The sequence below is a fragment of the Mytilus galloprovincialis genome, chromosome 7, assembly GCF_965363235.1.
Source record: "Mytilus galloprovincialis chromosome 7, xbMytGall1.hap1.1, whole genome shotgun sequence".
NCBI classification, from domain to species: Eukaryota; Metazoa; Mollusca; class Bivalvia; order Mytilida; family Mytilidae; genus Mytilus; species Mytilus galloprovincialis.
Window position 1 is genome coordinate 40,661,748 of NC_134844.1, and position 20,694 is coordinate 40,682,441.

Sequence of the window (20,694 nt, forward strand, 5' to 3'; positions counted from 1 at the left end):
TCAAACAGACTGTGAAAAATCGTTATATCACAACTCCACGTGATTCTCATCCCTATAAATATGCATTAATGGTTTTATCGGGTCGAACGACTATCGGAAGTCCTTTTGTTGGATGGAGTCCATTCTAAAAAACGAATATCAAAAATGTTGTTACACTTTAATGAGTCCATAAAATTGAAAATGGAAATGGGGAATGTGCCATATAGACAACAACATGACCAAAGAGCAGAAATCAGCTAGTTTTGTTTGAACATGTTGTATCTCTCAAAAATGACAAATGGATTAGACACAAGTGTTTCAACAGCTAAAGGCTGCAGTTGGTGTAACATACATTATTAATTATTTCTTTTGGATTTTTTGTTTTTGTTTAATTTTTTAATAAATTATGAATCAAATATGAGAATGAAAGTCAAATCGGTGATCATGAAATGGACATATTTCAGATGCCCCTTTAATGTGAATAGTACCAAATGCAAAGAAACTCCTTGTAAACAACACTGACAGGAAACTCTCAGCTTGTCGATAGTTCAAACAATTTATGGCGAAAGGAAAATGCACTGAGCGCCAGCCATTTGTTACATGTTTTAAAAAATATAATATTCAAATAACTTGCTCTGTCTTTTTATCCTTTTTATCCATTTGCTTTCATCTGTCTGAACCAACTCATATTCATTTCAAAGTCACATCATCAAATAGTACTGAGAAATGCATTCAAATGTTTATGGTTTTCTATGATAGTCTTTATGTGGTATCGGAAACATAAAAAATACAAAAATTAGACTACTCTCTGCAATTTTGTAAAACACGCTATCTTGTTAATTTCGAACATTGATTACTATATATAAAAGAATACCGTGTTATTGAACAATCTAGAGAACACAAAAACAAAGAAAATACAGAAAATAAGTGAAGTTGAAGATACCAGAAAGGTTCAATATCGGTTATTGCCCTTTAGGTATTATTAAAATAATAATATAACTCAAAAATGCACACTGCAGTTAATTTCTGAAATTATCATTCATGCTTTTTATGCAGGCTACAAAAACAATCTTTTTTTGTCTCACAATATGTCCAAATTTAGTCAATGTTTAGGATAACGAAATTTCATAACTGTTTCCCCTTTGCACAACTGGAATAATTTCAAAACATTCAGTGATGCAAAAGGATATGTATAAAACAAACAGATAAGAGACCTTAATCAGGAGCCTGTAAATCAGTGGTTGTCGTTTGTTTATGTGTCACATATTTGTTTTTCGTTCATTTTTTTTATACATAAATAACGCTGTTAGTTTTCTCGTTTGGATTGTTTTACATTGTCTTATCGGGGCCTTTTATAGCTGCCTATACGGTATGGGCTTTGCTCATTGTCGAAGGTCGTACGGTGACCTATAGTTGTTAATGTCTGTGTGATTTTGGTCTTTTGTGGATAGTTGTCTCATTAGCAATCATACCACATCTTCTTTTTTATATTAAAAAAAAACAAATAAAACAAACTTGCATGAACAATTGAACATTATGAAAACTTTCAAATATCGTTACTACAATTCCGTCCTCTTTTCGGTGTACGTGGCGTTACCAAATGCAACTTATTACTGTATTTTCTTACTTTAAATGAGTAACACGCACGTCATATGTCATTAGCGAAGTCAGAACTACTCATTTTCTTGAGCACTGTTTGTTCAATCCTTGGTTTTTCTGGGGGTTTCAATTTGGGCTTTCTGTGAAAGGTTTTGTTATTTTTGTGTGTCTAGTCTTTTGACCGTGTTCTTGCTTTTATGTTTTTGAAAATTGGAAATATTTCATTGGAAGAAATGATTAACAAAAGTGTACAGCTCAGTAAAAGCATCTTAAAGATAACAAAGGAATTTATATTTATTAAGTTAAGTAATTTAGCTAAGAAAAACGTCCATTCGCGGCAATTGTAAGTTTATGTATTATTTTCTATTTTATATGCAACAAAATCGTTTAAATCAAATAGCAAATAGTTTATTACATAACTTGGATTTATAGATTGATTGATTAATGTTAAACATAAATGAGAGCAACAGTAGTATACCGCTCTTCGAAAGTCATAAACGACACTTTCATCAACATTGTTTTTTTGGCTTTAATTGTTGAATAAAAAGTCTAGGTGCCTGAAGATAACCACACACTTTTCGGCAGAAAAACTACGAAAACCTTGTCAAATAATAATGGTGTCGGGTAAAACCTTCCAGATTAGAAGTATTTAGACCACTCGGCCACTGAGGGCCCTGCACTAGATTTGAGTATTATTGCATATTTAAGAGTGGATATTTATAAGCAGATGTTGTACACCGTAAGACTATATTGTAAGGGTGTATACAGTTGTTGAGTGCATTACAGATTTTTTGAAAAAAAGCGATATCCAGATAGAATAATCAAGAACTTGTATTCCTTCACCATAGTTCTTCAAGCATCGCATGTAAACAAACAAAAAATAAAAGATAAAATTATTCCAATGTAGCACACATTTACTGTCAGTTGGACATCAATTCAAAGTGCCATCTGAAATATTCAAATATAATACCTCAGAATGTATACATAAAGGTAAATAAAAAGTTGCTCATAACTGTTTTCCTTGAAAGCATAAAGTTTTTGTCAGAAGATAATTCTGCAAGATAAGCACCAAATTATTTCGGTTTTTCGCGTAACTTTTCTCATAAAAACATGACGTAGAATGTCAGAATAAAATGGTTTTGCAAGATAAACAACACATGCTTTCGCGAATTCGGTTTTCATTGTCTGATATAAGTTAATGAACAAAGTTATTATGTATGACCACATTCGTTAACATGCTTAATATAATTATATAATACAGATTTGTCATTTGAATCAAATTGATCCAGATAATGTTTCATCCAAAAATAACAGTAGAGTGTAACTAAAGCTATCTATTTGCAGTAAATACTTTTAACTTAATATGTTTCAATAATTTGATTTAAATGTGGAGTATATAATGTGCGGGGGAGTTTGGGTTATTGCAGTTTTATTTATATTTCAGAAGATTAAGTCAAATTTACTGTTCTAATTAGGTTATAAAGACATACAATATTTAGTTTTGGTTCATTCAAATTGTAAATATCGTCTAATATATCTTTATACGTTTTGTTGTCGTATTTACAAATAATTAGGCAATTAGCTTAAATAAGGAATATTTTTTCTCTAGTTTATTAACTCTGCATTGCCAATATCAAGTTAACACTGTTTACAATTACAGAAATTAATCCTTCACCATTGCTGTTTAAAACATGCAAAATAAGTGGCAATTATAGTTACCTATGTCCAAAATTCTAACATCTATTTGAAATAAAAAGATAAATACTATGATTGAGAGAATATTTGTATTCCAAAATGAACAACCACGAGACAATTTACTTCTGAATGAAGAAATACATACCCACTATAACTAAATGAATGCCGGTTTTATTTTATTTTATTTTTTTATCATTTTGCTGCAGTAATTATTAGATCTTTATTTTGTCTGATACTTAAATTAGATATGACATTGATATCGGTTAACAGAAAAGGATCCATTTGTCAATTATAGATCAACCCATTACTTTGGAATGTACCTACAGTTCTGTAGAATATGATAGAAGATGTCAGGGAAGTCCTATATACTTAAAAACGTGTAAATACAATTTGTATTGAAGTTAACTCATGGTTTTACTCTATGTTCCATTCCTTGAAATTTTAGGGAGTTCTTGTCTTAATGACGAACATTTTCATTTATGTCGAAAAAAATACGATAAAGCGATTCAACTTCAGATTACAAGAATGCACAGCATTAACTTGATTTTTTAAAATCATGGACGTCTTAAAATATAATTCTTGGTGATTTGTATGTAGTGATAGTTAGGCGGAAAGCTCCAAAGGTAAACTTAAGGATGTTCGCTTATCATGTTTTGGAATTTTTGTCATATTTTCGGAATCCTCTGGTCTTATCAATTGAATGCGTTAAAAAATGCTCATAGACCCCCATTTTTCTTTTTATATATCCTTTACAAGTATAATGACTAGCCATCTGTTAAAGTCTTATTCAAGCTGTCAAAATTTCAATCACTAGTATCTCGAAAACAAGCACATTGACCTATATATTGTTTGATTTTTTTATATCAATATGAACTAGTGTTTTGAAAAGCTTATTATTTTAAAACTGAGAAACAAACTCCCTTAAACCAAATTAAAAACGTCATAGTAAGTCAGACGCAAGATCAAGACTCAAGACATTAAGTGTAAATGAACTCTTTTCTACAAATCATGTATTGTAAATGTTTCTATTTGTGACCTTTCAAGTATGCATACGTATATACATATGTTTTGTTTGCAGTATTAAAGGCGTTGAGAAAATTGACGGTAGTTTGTTTTAGAAACGTTTACGCATCCCATCTTCAAAATGTGTTTAATCATAAAGTTTTTATCCAATGACTGCGTTGAACGTTCAATGTATTTTGATATAAAATATAAAAAATCTACTCTCTGATGTTTCTTGTTTTATTGTTTTAACCTTTTGAATTCAGTCTAATCGTTTTCGGAGTAAGTTTATTTATTTTACAACATTTCACATTCCTCCTATTCCCAGTATACCTTTACAATCGTAAAATTACAAAATCAAAATACAATGTTATTAAATTACAATTCCCTCATTGATCCTATTGTTATATAAAGTATTTAAAAATATTCACTCGACTGGATAAAATGAAAAAAATAGTACTGGTTGATAAATAGATTTGAATAACTATGATGATCTATAAAAGTGTAATAGGAAATGGGTTTTATACTTTGATATAATGCCTATAGATGTCCCACAGTAGGGAAATACATTCAAATATAGAACACTAGGATGTAATTAGTATCATATACTGCTAGAAAATAGAGAAAATGCACTAAATAGGAAATACTTTCTCAAACTAAAACATTTATAAATGATCAGATATTTATTAAGTTCTTCCTTAATTTTGCATAAGCTGAAATCAATAATGATGTGATTATGCCTTTTCAAAGCTTACACACCCTGAACTTAGATATTTTTAATTCAACTCTGATAATTGTTGTCCTATTTGTTTTGTAAATGTTTTAATATCTAATGTGCAACGCAAACTATATTCAAATGGTGCTGAAAAAAATAAGCCAGAACTTTTATTTCGATTAAATCAAACTTATGAACCATATTTAAATATATTGAAAAGCTATATAAATATTTGAATTGGACCTTGCATGATCACAAAAGTCATGTTTTTGTACTGACGTCTTATGCAATACCGCGATGTCCTTCTAGTCGTCCATCAGTCTGACTACATGTTCTGATACATCAAGTACACTTTCTTCAAACAATATTTGATTCCATTGTGCTTTCATGGTGCTCTCTCGTTATCAAACAGCATGAATTTCCTTTAAAACATAGAAAAAAACAAAGAGACGGGGCCAAAGTGTTTCAATTAAACACCTAATTGCTCTGCTTGAAATTTTTAATAGATTCCATGTTTATTCTGTACTTTAATGTTCTTTCTATTACAATGAAGATAGTACATTTTCTATAGAATGTATTTTGTCGCGCACAACACTATCTATATAAAAAACATTGTATTGAAAGTGTTATGAACCGCTCAAAACATTATACACAGCTACTTTTGCATAGGTACTTTTTCTGCACTAAAAATTTGTAGTACTGAAAATCTAGTTTTAATACTGAGTACTATTTTGTTACTCTAAAATTATTGTAATGTTTAGGTACCTGTATTTTACAGTACTTTATTTGTACTTGAAATTTAGGTACTACAGATTTTTGGTTACTACCGTTACATTTTCAGCATTTTGAAAGTTTGTCTATTTCAAATCTCTTAAAGTTATGATTTTCAAACATGGAATATTGTATTATTTCTGTACCAAAATATTTAGTACAAATCAAGTACTGTTAAATACAAGTACCTACATATTACAATAGTTTTAAAGTAAAGAAATAGTACTAAATATCAAAAGTTAATTTCCTGTACTGCATTTTGTTAGTACAGAAATAGTACCTATGCAAAAGTAGATGTGTAACTAAACATTTCCAAATAAACATGGAATTTATTAAAAATTTCAAGCACAATAAATTATGCAAATCCCATAATAAAAAATAATTCCAAGTTCAAATAATAGTCTGTTATGTGCTTCTTCTTTGTTTAAAACACAATGAAAAAATAACAAGGATTTTCGAAAAATTGCTGTTTTAACTATATTAAAAAAAAAATACGAAAAGAAAAGTAGATGATAATGTGCAAAAGAGGGACGAAAGATACCAAAAGGAAATTCAAACTCATCAATCAAAAACAAACTGACAACACCATGGCTAAAAATAAAAAGACAAACAGACAAATAATAGTACACAAGACACAACATAGGTGACTAAAAACTAAGCAACACGAACCCCACCAAAAACTTGGGGTGTTCTCAGGTGCTCAGGAAGGGTAGACCAAATGACACAGAAATTGAATACAGTAAAAAAAAATAGAACATTTATCTTGATAATGGAATATGTAGCTCTCTCACAACAGAAAATCCCCTAAGTTAACTGTGAAAGTATAAGGGCATACACTACAGGCACTGGGACACATTATATTGCATCCACACTGCACGAGTAACAAACTCTGCAGTAAATATAAAAAAAAGGATGTTGTCTTTTATATATTTTTTATTTTTGTGATTGTGCTTTTTATCGATCTGATGAACTGTCAACTGTTTGTCCTTTAAGTTAGATTTTACTGTTATGCTGTCATTCTATAATCCCGGATTTGGAGAGGTTTTGGCTCCCTCAATCATTTTCTGTATGAATACAAATAACAAGATGTGGTTTAATAGCCATAGGGACAACCTTCCACCTGTCCTACAATTTGACCTGTATTTATTTTTTGGCATAACTCAGGTGTTTGTTGGTTTTTTTTTTCTTGAATTTTCCATGGTGTGACCAATTCTTTGAGCATCATATGCGATATGTGTTTCGTTCATTGATGAAACCAGTACAGTAATTTATAGTTGCAAACTTCTATGTCATTTGATGTAAAAGTTTCTCAACGACAGTGATACCATATTTTCTTATTTCAACCAACTAAAAGGGAAAGTGAGTTTTTCGCATCAAGTGATAATCCAGATATAACATGTATAATATGTTTTCTTTTATAATAAATGCTTTATATCAGATACGTACACTTGATCAATCATGCTAAGCGTATTTGGAGCCAATAATGTTGCCTTTTTATATGTATATAAAGGCAACCGTAGTATACCGCTGTTCGAAAGTCATAAAACGTTTGAGAGAAAACAAAGCAAGGTTACAAATTGATATCGAGGAAAACACATCAAACTATAAGAAGATAACAACTGAACTACAAAAAGTGCAACAAAACCAAACGCCAACAAACATAAAAACAATCTATTTGATAACAACTGCCATATTTCTAACTTGGTACAGGACATTTTAGAGAACCAACATGGTGGGTTGAGCCTTGTTTTATGTCTAACCAAACATAATATTTTGATATTTCACGTTTGAAAGAAAAAAACACATTAACATTACATGTAAAACATTTAAGAGCAGCATACTATGCATGATTCTAACTGGTAACAGTATGACTTCAATAATTTTACTTATCAAGGATATATTTTTCCTTTTGAAAATATAAACTGATATCTTTAAAGAATTATTATTACCTTTCTTGCATTAATCATTACATCATTTGCACTTTAATGAAGGAATATACTAAAAGCCTCTTCTATAAACTTATTCTAAAAGGTTAAAAATTCAACAGTGTAATAAGATCTTTGAATATCGTATTTATTGCTATTAATATTGGTAAAATCACGGTATTAACGAATGATATTACGATAATGGCATCACAGTTTTTTAATGTATGTGTTGATGTCATGCATTTTGGATTGTGTAACTGTACACACGCTTCACGTTTTATCGTCGTGTTTCTTTAAATCCGATTGCAACAGTACTAATGAGTTAAAAAAAATGTTAACGACGATTCAAGTTGACAGGAAAAATGATGACATTGTGAAATCCCAACTGATTATTTTCCTTTTTCGACAACTAAATATACATGATTTTTTTTTTGTACTGTATAAGTACATTCTAAAAGTACATGTCACAAGTGATCGGATGAGTTTTAATGTTTCCCGCTTGTATGCATCCGATTTCAACACGTGCTGGTAATATTGGATTACAACACGAATCTGCAAGTAAACTAATAGTACTGTAGTGTAATGGGTAGAAACATTAAAAATACGGATGTGATTACCGTCATAATTTTATACATGTTTTTTTTCTAAATTATATTACCAATTATAGTCATTTACCTTCATGACATCTTTTTAACAAATGTATTTACTGCTGTCGTTTTTTTTTTATCTGTAGAGTTTATTCATCTTATTAAGTTGTTCTTCCATTATTTTTTAGTGCAAAGTCGCTTAATAATATCTTCTAATTCTCTCCGATTATCTTAATATGTCAATATAAGGTATATAACTATTCGTGACTCCAATGAAAATTGCAATGAACACCAAATTGGATGACTTACCTTGTTTGTATTGGATACCTAAGCTTCACAAACTTCCGTACAAACAATGGTGCATTGCTGGCACATCTGCATGTTTGACTTAATAATTAGATTGAGGGCTTTTAGAAATACTATGAAACTGTTTACTCGAATAGTGGAGTTAACTATATGTGGATCCATAAATATATCTCTATAACTAGAAATTAAAGAAACAACAGACACGGCTTCCTCCGCCTTATTTTTAGACTTATACTTCGAGTTCGACATATATGGTCATCTCAGTACCAGAAAGACAAAAGAGACGATTTCAGTATCAATATACCACCTTCACCTACATATGGGATATTCATTTCCCAACGTATTCGGTATTCAAGAGCTTACAGCTCCTACTCAGACTTTGTAAAACGTCCCCAGTATCTGGGCAGAAAGCTGATGAACCAGGGGTATGTCAAGTAACATACCGTCCTTTTTTTAGTAACAACATTCATTGAAAGGTACCGAGACCTTGTTGATAAATATTCCGTATCAACTTCACAAATGATGCACAATGGTCTTGAAGTATAGATTCTGGGTACTGACGTTGTTTATCAACTTAATAACGTGTTATAGTATTCTTTTATTTATCTTTATGAATATTAATTTTACTGTTTAATAAGTCTATTTGATACATATGACGTGGCTGTGTACATCCCGTCAATGTGTTATTGTTCTATGATAATTTTTGTATTCTTGCCTGTAATATTTGCTAATGTTCTTTGTCTATATGCCTTTTTGTGGTTCGTTGATCGTATGGCATCATGGCTCTCTACTTATGAATCCTGTCATTGTGTTATTGTGCTATTGTAAAACATTTTGTATTCTTGTCTTTCATTTTTGCTAATGTGCTTTGTTTCTATGCCTTTTTGTGTTTCTTTGATACATTGTCGTGTCTTTATACATCCCGCCATTATGTTATCGTGCAATGGTACATTTTTGTATTCTTATCTTTAATTTTTGTTAATGTGCTTTGTCTATATTCCTTTTTGTGTTTCGTTGTTACATATTTGTTTGTTTTTAAAGTTATTAAGATTGTAACACAATGTTGACTGCTGTATCCCTATTTTTGACTCTTTTACGTATCATGCTTGTTTCTTTTGTTCATACATCGTTGTCAATATAATGAAATTTGATGCGACTGACATACAAGTGAGAGGTCTAGCTAGGTTTAATCCAGTTTTTCTACAACGCAAATGCCTTTACCAAGTCAGGAATATGACAGTTGCTATCCAATCGTTTGATGTGTATGAGCTTTATTTTTTGCCATTGATTAGGGCATTTCCTTTTAGAATTTTCCTCGGAGTTCAGTATTTTTTACCCATCTGACAAAGTGTCCAGTTCTACTTCTTCTCGTTTAGCCATGCTCTGGCTAAGTTCTCAATAGAATCCATAATTATTTTGTTAAGTTATGGTTCCAACTGATGTGTTGGGGTTTTCTAGATTTAGGATTAATGCTTGTTTATTAATATATACAGTCTGCAAAAAGTTAAGCACCACCTAAATATAACTATCAATATTTTTATGAAGAAAATATGTATGTTTTGTTTTGTGAATTGCTATAACATACACTAAGAAAATTCATCAGGGCAAAAAAAAATAAACTCTGATAAACCCGCCAAGAAACTGTTTATTTAATAAGGTCATGTGCACTTTTACAAATTTACTATTTCGATGCCTTTGAATCATCTTTTACTGTCCCGCGTACAGGTGAAATTTGACCTTCACCAAGTGACTGTGAAATATGGCAAGGTGTAAGTTATCTGTTAATGAACATTGACAAGCAATTGACATGTCAAATGCCGGTAAATAAACTCATCATTGATACCAGGACTAAATTTTGTATATACGCCAGACGCGCGTTTCGTCTATAAAAGACTCATCAGTGTGCACTAGGAACATTGGTAAGCATTTCAATGTTAATTGCACCGTTATTGTCAAGTTTTTACAACGTCATAATGACAAAGGAACTGTAAATGATAGACCTACGCCCGGAAGAACTTGTTTTACTACCTATCGTGATGACATACCGTTTATTGGTTGTGCTAAAGCCAACCCATTTACTCCTGCTCCACAGCTTAGAAACCACTGGCCTCCAGGTGATCGTATTGGTGCTCGAACATTTGTTTTTCGACTTCATAGAGGCTACCTAAGAGCACGTCGTGTCGTCAAGATACCTGCCGTAACAGCCAGGCACCGTATAATCAGGTTTCGTGAATCAGATGTGGATACTTAAAAATTCCAAAGATCTTTTAGAGTACATATAATATAACTCTCGTTTATCTTGCAATAGTATTAAAACATTTGACTTTTCTTCACTTTACACAAGTATTCCACATTCAAAACTAAAAGACAAATTCAAAGAACTGGTATTGCTTTGTTTCATACAAGAAGAATGGCCAACGTAGATACAAGTATCTTGTCTTAGAGAGGGATAAATCCTACTTTGTAAAGGATCACTCTGATTCAAACAAAAAAATCTCTGAAACTGACATTATCCAGATGCTTGATTTCTTGATCGACAACATATTTGTTACGTTCGGAAGACGTGTATTTCAACAGACTGTCGGCATTTCAATGAGAACCAATTGTGTCCCTCTTCTTGACGACTTGTTTCTTCATTATTATGAGGCAGACTTCATACAGGAACTTCTTAGGAAGAAAGATAAGAAGTTAGCAATATCCTGTAACTTTACTTTCCGCTATATAAATGATGTTCTCTCACTAAATAATTCAAAATTTGATGACTATGTTGAACGCATCTATCCCATCGAACTAGAGATAAAGGATACAACAGATACAGTTAAGTCGGCCTCATAACTTGACTTACATTTAGAAATTGACAATGAGGGTCGGTTGAAAACAAAACTTTACGATAAATGAGAGGATTTCGGCTTTCCAATTGTGAATTTTCAATTTCTAAGTAAAAACATTCCACCTGCATACGGGGTATATATCTCCCAATTAATACGATGTTCCCGTGCTTATCAAGAGTTTCTTGATAGAGGGTTGCTGCTCACAAGGAAGCTATTAAACCAAGAGTTCCAAATGGTGAAGTTGAAATCATCCCTTCTTAAATTTTACGGACGCCATGCATATCGTGTTGGTTGACCGTTATGGAATAACCGTTTCACAGATGATATCGGATTTGTTCCTTACGTCGTAACTACAATCCCCTTCCCTTTCATATGTTTATTATATGAAAGGGAAACAACAACAAAAATAGTAGACTGTATCTACGATTCCTAATTTTGTGTCTTCCTTGTGTTGTAACTACAATCCCGTTCCCTTTTCACAAACGTGACGATTATTTACCGTGTTAGCTATAACATGAGCAACATGACGGGTGTCACATGTGGAGCATGATCTGCTTAACCTTCCGGAGAACCTGAGATCACCCCAATTTGTTGGTGAGAAATGAGACGATGAATTCGATCTTTAAATTGAACATGGAGAATAGTACTTTTAATCGTAAGAATAACTATGTTTTGGTATTTCTTTAAAATTGAAAAGAATGTGATTTTACAGTCGATTTTTATAATTTTAAGGAACCGCAACTGATAGACACCGATGTTTGAATACACATTATCACAATATGATATATGTTTTAAATGTCATGGTTTACGATAGAATGGAGGGTAGTAAGCTTGGGCTTTCGAAAATGTTTAGTGGAATATCTTGACGACCCGATTTATTAGATTATTTTAGTAGAATCTTCGTAGAATTTTTTGTGAGTAGGTATCCAGTCAATCTTACAAGTTAACAACGGGTAATTTTCGTCGTCCTTTTTTCGTTTAATATCAACGGATAAATGGACGAATTTGTGAACTTAAATGTTAGATGAAGGGTTATAAAATAAACAGGTATATGCATGCAGACTTCTAATACGTTCAGGTATTTCACATCCAATTTTTTATGGAAGTATTCTTTATAAAGCACAAAGGTGTCAGTATTCACCTCAGAAACTTACAAAACCTTTGAATAGACTTATTAAGATGGGATATAATTACGATACTGTTGTCAAGTCATTAAAGATTGCATATTTTGGCGTTAATATTGAGTCACTGATAAGGTCTTTGCATCGGAACTAAACACATTATTCTAAAAACAGTTGTTGGCATGACACGGGTTATGTTCTTCTCATATATGTTATGATGGTATGATACTAAACCCCTAACGGGAATGATTGTGCCTGATGTTCATATGATGAAATCATAATCTTTCAGTCAGTTTGATTGAAGTCTGGAGCTGGCATGTCAGTTAACTGCTAGTAATCTGTTGTTATTTATATATTATTGTCATTTTGTTTATTTTCTTTGGTTACATCTTCTGACATCAGACTCGGACTTCTTTTGAACTGAATTTTAATGTGCGTATTGTTATACGTTTAATTTTCTACATTGGTTAGAGGTATAGGGGGAGGGTTGAGATCTCACAAACATTTTAACCCCGCCGTATTTTTGCGCCTGTCCCAAGTCAGGAGCCTCTGGCCTTTGTTAGTCTTGTATTATTTTAATTTTAGTTTCTTGTGTACAATTTGGAAATTAGTATGGCGTTCATTATCACTGGACTAGTATATATTTGTTCAGGGGCCAGCTGAAGGACGCCTCCGGGTGCGGGAATTTCTCGCTACATTGAAGACCTGTTGGTGACCCTCTGCTGTTGTTTTTTATTTGGTCGGGTTGTTGTCTCTTTGACACATTCCCCATTTCCATTCTCAATTTTAGGTATATATATGTGGAATAGAACGCTAGAATTTACCACGTGTTATATCAGACTCCCACCGTTCGCAGTGTTTTAAAGTTGTGTAGAAAAATATAACAGATACCATTATAAAAATTCTCCCAACCGGATATTTTATTATTATTATTTCAATCTTTTCATTTCAAACCCCATAACAATTATCAAAAATAGAGCATTTGATAAAAGAAATAACAAATAGAAAACGTTCTTGCTGGGTTTGGTGGTCTTTCAATGAAAAAAATATACGATTATTATTGTTTCCTGTGTTTTGTCAGTATTGATATGAAATTCATTATTAGATTTTCCATGATACAAATGAAAAGAAGTTGAAAGTACATGTATCTGTCAAATATGTTAGAATCTGATTCACCATAAAATAATGAGAAATCGGTTACGTAAGTAAACTACTGGTGCTTTTAAAAATTTACAGCACACATACTGAACAAGGAAGTCTATTTAGAAATTGACGCTGACACCCTGGATAATTACCATTTAGTGGATAAAATTTGATAAAATTACATGTTAAATAAATAATAATTAAAGTTCATGTAACGTTTATAGAATGACACAGTAACAAATTTGCATAAATGAAATGAAATAAATAAGTCAAACTATGAATGAAAAAAAAATCCTATGTGCGGTTTATCGAGGAGCTAAACTGGTAGACATACAGTAGTATATCGAGTAAAAAAATGGCGGCGGAATGATATGAGTAATAAAATATAAAATAATCACCGAAATATTTTTTTTTGGAAATTGATGCAATTTTGAAATGACATACTGTAACTGACAAATAACGAACTAATATGTCTAGGGGGAAAAGCACAGTGCTTGACCAACAGAAGTATACTCATATACTTTTCTCCGTGTCTTTTCGCCAAAAAATATATAAAAATAATCTTCAATCTGATAAATGATTGCAGGTGACTTACGACTTCCACATCAAATTTTTATATTTTTAACAAATTTAAGTAATCTTTTATGAGAATTATATACGTACTGCCACAGTTTTAGAAGTCTTTAAATTCAAATATGATAAGTAATCGCAAACAAACGCATATTATTTCAATTGAAAAATATTTATTTCGGTCATGCAGTTGTCATACCTTGTTTTGTAGCTGAGTCTCATTACTTGTCTTTCAAAAATATACTTGGTGGACATTTTTTTCTAGCAACTGTTTCTCAAAGGCGAGGGAGGCGATTTAGCTAATTAGATTTCCCTGTGTCGTGGCACTGTCATGTTTCTTTGGCAATCTTTGAGAATATGTTTACATCACATGTTCATCGCGATGACCTTGAGGTCATTCTGATGTATTGCTATCGCCTAGATTTCCATTATGTAAATTAGTTTTGGGATTGTAACCGATCTATAAAGACGATAAATACGCGCACATAAACGACTGCAAAATAACATTCCTTATCGTTTGATATAAATACATCTCTTCAATGAATACTGATAAAAATATTTTTGTTTACAACCTAAATTAATAATATAAAAATGTTTTGTAGTTAGATATAAGTAAAATATAATTGATAACATCAATGCACACGTACCGAAAAATTGTATTAAAGCATGTCTCAATGAATGTTTTGCGACAATACCGGCAAGGACCCGTCACTCTGTAACTGTTTTTGCGGGAAAATGTGAATGCCTACTCATATCCAATATTTTAGAAAAATCGATTTTTTATAGAAAAGTATCCATCATGCACTAGCATTGTACTATTATTATAATAGTAGAATAGAATGGAATACAAATGGATGGAAATCATATATACATGTAAATGTTATTTTAATATAATATATAACAACAAATATAACAGTCATTACGGTGAAGTTGAATTTCCTGTCATTCATTCATCATCCACGCACGAACTTGTTTCAGAAAAAAAAATATATCTCTGTACATTAACCTAAGTTTCAGATTCTTTTTTCTGAGACAAGTGCTTTTGACCATCCACAAGAACTTGTGGTCACCTGATGTTCAGTACTTCAGTACTTTGATTATATATCTATAATCAACCGTTCAATGCCATAAGATGTATCAAAAATAGAGTCAATTAGAAAATTGTTTTATTCATGTATATAGTAAAAACATTTCTTACGGTTTATTGAGACAAAAATAGATGTTTTATAGTAAAACTAAATATGTCCCATAGCTTTCAGTTAAATTAACACATTTAATGGGATTTGATTAACGTTAATTCTGTTGTTGATATCAATACGTATTTTTAGAAGAAATAAAAAGATATAATAGATAGATGCTCATGCTCATATTCGAGAGGCAAACTTACTTTTATTATTGTTTTGTGTGTACTGGTGCTTTTCATTTGGGTTTGTTTTTATCTATATTACAAGGCGAAGCTTGTGCTTTTCGGATTAATTATTCAAAGTAATATCATGTATAAACTATCCCTTAATAGAGATTACAAATGGGAAGGTGAATATCTAAAATAGTCGAATTAAACCCTTTTGCACGTGTATGTGCCTTTCTCAAGTCAGGATCATCGTCAGCGGGTTTTTTAAATTATATATTTTGTCTTTTGATGAAATTATTAAATATTATCTAGTGCTTTACATGTGGAATAGAAAACTTACATTTACCACGTGTTGAAGACTGACTGTATGTTGACGAGTGGAATTCTGTTTTTATGTGTGTCGACTCGTCATCCTCGTTCGATTGATGAATACCTACCTCACCGTTTATTTAAAGTGTATGGACTTAGAAAAGTCTGCAGTATGATATAAAACAAAAGGATATGGGGTATTCATTATATTTCTTTATTTTATAAATATATATATAAACATAATATATAATTCGTCTAAATATCAGCCCAACAATGTTATATCTGTAAATTTGCGGAAGCAAATTGTTTGTTCTTTCATGGCCGAGATTCAAACTCATTCTACTGAGATATCGTGGCACCAAATATATATATTTATCTTACTTCCTATACATTCCTAGGAATATGATTGGTTAAAAGCAACCGCGTGGAGACCGTGTATATTCAATATTAGGTTAGTAGGTGGTGCTTATTTCAATGCACGGTTAGTAGTTGTAGTATGTCCCTTTATAAACACAAAACGGTACTGAAAAAAAAATATTTAAAGGTTTCAACAGACGAAAGAATTGATGATTAAAGATTGAAATAAATTCTTTAAACACATTTAAAGCTAACAAGTTATTATTGTTGGCATTTGTTTTTGTATGACCAATGGAAATTTTTTTTTTTAATGCTAACGGTATTTAAGACTTCCTCACTTTGATATGTCACTAGTCTAAATACCACATGTAAAGACAGTCCGTAAGACAAATTCGCCCTATATGGAATTTACTGACCCCATATATACCGTATAAGGTCACTAGCGCACTATTATGACTATGCAACAATTATTACCTCAAGCTCGTGCTTTTCTGAATTACGCGTGTGCTCTTCTGATGATTATTCTATGTTCTTTTATGTATACCGTATCTTCTAATCGAGACTACAAATAGGAGTTAAAAAATTATTAAAACATTTTACATGTGTATTAGCTGCGAAAACGTAGCTCTTAAGGTCCTTTTGATGATTTTGATATTTGCAGACTCAAAGGACAATAGAGCTACGTTTTTGCAGCTAACATGTGTATGTGCCTTTCTTAAGTCGGGATATACAATATCTTTAGTCATATATTGTTTTGTCGTTTCTTTTTAAAGACTGCTATGTTGATGGCAGTTTTTGTTGTGGTCTCGGTTAAAATGTGGAAAAAACTACCTAGTGTTGAAGACCGTATGTTGACGAGTGTAATTTTTCTTTTTATGTGTGTCGTCGGGCTGCTGTTTCATTGACGTAGTACATACCTCATCGTTACCTCACCTGTAAAGTGTGTTCATTTACTTATTTAATCCTCTTCATGTTCTTGAACACATAAGGCATCAACATCATACCCTTTACACCAAACATAAAATATCAGTTTAAATAGGTTTCCATTTATAAATTTGAGAATGGAAATGGGAAATATGCCAAAGGAAAACAAATCGACTAATGAACAGATAACAGCCAAAGGCCACCAATGGGTCTTCAATGCGGCGACATTGGATCTTGGAGTCAATTGGGTCAATGAAGCTACGTATAGGTCTTCAACGCAGCAACATATCTACATTCATTAAAAATGGGATTTCAAAAATTAGGTCTTCAATACGAGACTTCAACGCAGCGATACAGTTACTCTTAAACGAATATTTTTGGAATCAAATAAAACAATATCAATCAAATCATTATCAATTGTAATATTGTTGTCACAAATTATCGTAGATGTGTATATTCTTCTATGCGTTCCATCCATTTATTCATAGTATTTTACTGATTTTATTTGTTTAACATATAATGCGTCACAACAGTCAAACAAGACGTCGTTTTTAACACTGTTTAATTAGCATACTTTATCACTTACCTATTTCAAAAGATATTGCATTGTAAAACAAATGAAGAATCCTATTGTAGGGGAGATAACACTGAATCATTAATATAAAGAATTGGTAAAACCACCTTTATCTTTTCAAATGACTATATTTGGAAGATTTTTTTCTAAACAGTAAACATTCTTATTAAAAAGAAATACCATAATCCGCAGTAGAAACACAAGTTGTATGTTTATTTCATCATAAATAGCACCAACAAATCTATCAAAGCGTGTCTTAAATTGTTATATTTTTTTGTATATAAGGCGAAGTTTCAAATAAAATAAAGTTTGAATATTTATGATTTATGTAGTCAGTGGAACTAAAATATATCCAGAAATTATTCCGTTATAGGTCATCATCCAAAAATTGTTTTGGTGTTTGTAATCTAATGTTTATTTATGCAAAATAAAACTAATTGTCATGAACTGAAAGTGTCAATATCGAAAACCAGAAAGTATCTTAACAATTCGACGAAAGCTTATGATAAATGTACTATACCTAATATGTTAACTTAAATTATTTATAATATAAAACAGTACAAATGCATGTAGTATCCTTATACCAACATCTTGGACTACTGTTGACACAATGTCTTGCATGATTATGATGGAAGCAAGGTCTGTAAGTCATGGACTTATCCTATTTATTGTGAAAAGTTAAGCACATTATGAATTTAAAAGTTAACACATTGTATTTACAAAGTGATATGTGGAAAAACAAACTAGATGTGGCGTCCATTTTTTAAAAACAGAGTCAGTGCGTATAATAATTATTTTAAAAGTCTCTCATAATTCTTAATAAAATGGAACTTGTGAATATTATTTGACAGCTATGATATAACAAGTTTACAATTTTTATAAATACTATCATGTGTTATATATGTGAATGTTTTATGCTATATATAAACAAGTGGCGTGAATGTCCAGTGAAATATATTTACCTTTTCGTAATATTTTATTTGATCCCAAGCTGTTTGTGTTGTTTTTTTTTTGTTTTTTTTTAGGTACTTTGCTTTTGCACCAATCGGCACTTTATTTGGGCCAAATTAATCTTTTATTTGCGCCAAAATAAAACATTTCATTTGAGCCAATAATACAGATAGATAAATACAGGTAAATAAATACAGATAAATAGTATAAAAAATAGTTCAAAAGAGACTTTTAATGAAACTTTTAAACAAAGTATTTGATTGCATAATAATACATATTCCTCCGAAATCGGTGATTAGGAGGAATATGTTTTAGGAAAGCACAGTGACTATACACTGGTCATGAAAAATTACAGATTTATTACCTCTATAAATAAATTAAGAGATGTGGTATGATTTCCAATGAGACATCTATCCACCAAAGTCCAATTGAAGTGGATGAAATAACATTAACGGTACCAATTTTCTGCACCAGATGCGCATTTCGACAAATAATGTCTCTTCATTGATGCTCGTGGCCAAAATATGTAAAATCCAAAGCTTATATAAAAGATGAGCTATAATCCAAAAGTTCCAAAAAGTATAGCCAAATCCGTGAAAGGAATCAAAGCTTTGCATGAGGGAGATACATTCCTTAATTTATAATAATTTTTTATCATTTTGTAACAGCAAATTTAATAACACAAAAAATCCGTATTTTCATGCCAGTACCGGAGTACTGGCTACTGGGCTGGTGATACCCTCGGGGACTAACAGTCCACCAGCAGTGAAAGTTATCAATGACAACCGTACAGCCTTGCCGTTTTCATGAATCAGATTCAGATTGACAAAAGAATAACAAACAGCATTAATATCCTCAATTATCTGAAATGTCCTTTTCATTGCTGTTTTTCTACCGATTGAATCCACATTGGATCCAGATCTTGTCGATTGCGAACCGTTTTTGCCGCAACCGTTCCGGAACAGTCCCGTTATTAGTACGAAATTCGTAAATGATACCAATGTCAGAGTCCCGACAATTACAGAATACAATACGACTGAGACCAGACAAAGCCGTTTGCTATGCGATAGAGCGGACCGTGATAGGATTACGTTCCGACAGTACCTGATCATTCCGAGTATGCCGACAATTTTCGAACGGATAATTCCGTCAGCGTCGTCTCACTGTCTGGTCAATGTTTGATCTCTGTCGGATTACATTATGTAGAATCGGGACGCACTCGTGACAGATTCGGTCGAATTTTACCAGGCGAAAAATACGAATTGGAAAAGAAGCGGATTGATAACGGGATTCTCGGGATAAATTCGCTTGGAAACGGTTGAATATCGACGCTTCCTGAACAATATCTGATTGTTGTCGTGATTAAATTATTTGTTTTACAAATTTTAATAAAAAATTTGAATTTCCATCCACGATTCACTGGATCTTGATCAGACTTTTGACATATTTTAATCGGGAATGGTCCTGTCAAAGACGGCAGTAAAAATCATGAATGTGTGACCCCAGCTTAGCATGATATGATATTATACATTTACAAGTTTACTTGTAAAAGATTTTTCTTTACTCTTTACAACCAAATGACATAAAATACTGTTTCTTCTCAAAACAATATTGTTGCAGTTTTTGCTCTTTAAAGAAGTAACACTTTTATTATTGAATAAAACTTGTCTCGCTAACTGATAACATTTGAAAACTAAAATGTTCACTGACGCTTACAATTTCAATATCATGATTTGCATTGGATCTATTAATCATTTTAAAATGATATGAAATACAGCTTCTATAAGACTGAGAATGGCAGGTTAAACTTTTATTTTCTCTTGCGTTTATGCAGGAAAAGACATGTATCATTCTCTTGGTGCAGTGTGTTTGGTAAATTCTAAATTTAATCATTGCTAATTTTTTTCATTAATGCTAAACTACTGTTAACAAATGTACCTGTTCAATGGTATTGACAAGGGATTTTGTAATAAATAATCAAATA